Source organism: Anoplophora glabripennis, unplaced genomic scaffold, assembly GCF_000390285.2.
Source record: "Anoplophora glabripennis isolate ALB-LARVAE unplaced genomic scaffold, Agla_2.0 scaffold66, whole genome shotgun sequence".
NCBI classification, from domain to species: domain Eukaryota; kingdom Metazoa; phylum Arthropoda; class Insecta; order Coleoptera; family Cerambycidae; genus Anoplophora; species Anoplophora glabripennis.
The window spans coordinates 49,461-51,877 of NW_019416742.1; positions in this window are offsets into that span (position 1 = coordinate 49,461).

Here is a 2,417-nt window from a genome sequence, read left to right on the forward strand (position 1 = left end):
GAGCAATGCTGAAATTACAACACGCATCTTATTCGTCGCCTTACAAATATAGTTTCACAAATTTTCAAGTTCCTAACCTACATATTTTCAGAATAATCGCAAAAAAACGATTTAAAATTTTAACTTTCAACACCCTGTATTTCCGAAACTATCAACTTTCGGACAAGGCATGTTTGCGCCAATGGTCACCATTTCACGTGTAGTATCTTCGGCTTTCGACTTTCCCATTGTTAATGAATCACCCTGTAGACAGACAACCTATTATATTTGTTTTCTTTATGACCATATTGGCCTTCGAGTTCAGAAGCTACCCTATAGACAAGCATTTATAGTTTTATTCATAAACTGTTACAAATAAATTCGACACATCTTTGTAGGTTGTACCCCACTCCACTTCGAACTGAGTAATCTACTGCAATGTGAATATCAGGTTGCGCCTTCTCTAACCCACTTGTATGTTTTATTATAAAATATAGTTTGAATGTATGGTAAAATGAAAAGAATATTAAAAGTTTGTATGTTACAAATATAAAATACTGCCGCGAGCAATGATTTTCAGTCATTTTTAAGGATAAAAAAATTCCAAGGATTGTGTCCACACCAATGATATAAAAATGTAAAATGGTACTCGGAAGCAATTCACCGATACTCTAGACTTTAGACCATTACAAAATTATGCGAGCCATAGAAAATAGACCGTAAAAATCATTTGTAGACCTTTAAAATCTAAACGGGGGGCGCATAATAATGCGCTTGAACCACTGAATGTTCAGAATTATATGTGTTAGGTATTTTTTTTCAAAAATAAATCGTTTAGTGACCTATCTGTACAATAAATATATTTTGAATGTTAAATGTTTATATTACCTTAATAATTTCTGCTTTAAATCGAAAATCGAAAAACAGATTAACAATACTATATATCAAAAAAATTTCAATAGTTTACCTTTCTCACCAAGAACAGTTTTTGTTTTTCCAATCATTTTTTTTTAAACAAGTATTTTATTAATTCGTTGGTTATTTTTCTTGCATATACAGGGTGACATAGTCATGTAAGAGCATTTACTGCTTATGCTTTCACTTTTGTCTCCTTGATACTTAGTTTGATTAATAGTATTGCATTTTTCTTCGAAATGCAATTATACCAACAATTATTAATTATAGCAACGCATTGTCACTAACAAAGGCCGAACAAACTACCCAAGGTGATTATAGAAAAAGATCTGATGGTATTAGTAATAAATTTATAATTAATTCCTTAAATAAATAATTGTACTACTTTTAAATTATACATTTATCACAATCATCTATTTTAATTCGCTTTCCTGCACTATGAAAAATTCTTATTACCATCCCGATCGCCGTTTCTCTATCCAAGGTCACCAAATCCTGCTGAAAAAGATCAGTGTCGACAAGGCAGCATAATTGCTGGTTTATACACGCCGTGGTACTAATGTACACATCCAATTAATGAGGAAGGGCAAATCATTGAAATGGGGACAAAATTAAATATTAGGACATACCAAAAATAAAAAAAAAACCTTCGCAACAAGTTAGTTAAGTTAGTGTCCATATTTCACATGCAATGACAAGAAAAACTGCTTTTATCTCAAAATTAGTCGTTTTTTTTTACTCTCGATTAGTAGTGTGATGAACGAAGAAGAAAAAAGTACGGATCATTTTCACAAAATATGAAGACAGTCACATCAGTACATAAATTAAATTATATTTTTCATATATAAAAAAACAATAACACAAATGTCTTAACCCTAAATTTAATTTACATATTAACTTTAATTCATGGGAAGCAACTAAAAAAAAAGAATGATTCATAAATACAAGAATGGTGTGAGGACGATACTTTATTACATAACCTAAAAATAATTGCACTAGCAGCTATCAGGTGAAGAAATTGTCTAACTTGCGGATAACCGATAACTTTTTTTTTTTTACTTAAAACGTATCGTTAATTTTAGAGTAGAGTGAGAGAGTCTCAATGTACGCCCCAAATTCAAATGTGACGTAATATTCACCGATTCGGTGAAAAAATGTCAGACGTTACGCTAAAAATATCAAAAGATGTTTCGTTTTCAAGAACTTGGAGCACTTTTTCCCTGATTCTTTTCCTTCTATTATGTTTATATCTTAATAAAAGCAAAACGCCTTAATTTTTTGATTTTTACATGTTCTTGTTGGGCTAATCGAATTACTACCAAGTTTCTTCAAACTAAAATTTAAAATTTAGGATAAGAATCAGGGAATTAAATTGTACTGGTGAGTGAAAAGTTTGCAAACAAAGTTTTAACAATTGTTGATAACGCTGTTTTGTTCGATACTAAACAAAAACCACTTTGCGCGTTTAAATTTTACTTTTTGGTGTACTGCAAACTTTTTTTGTCACTGTACGTTTATAATGT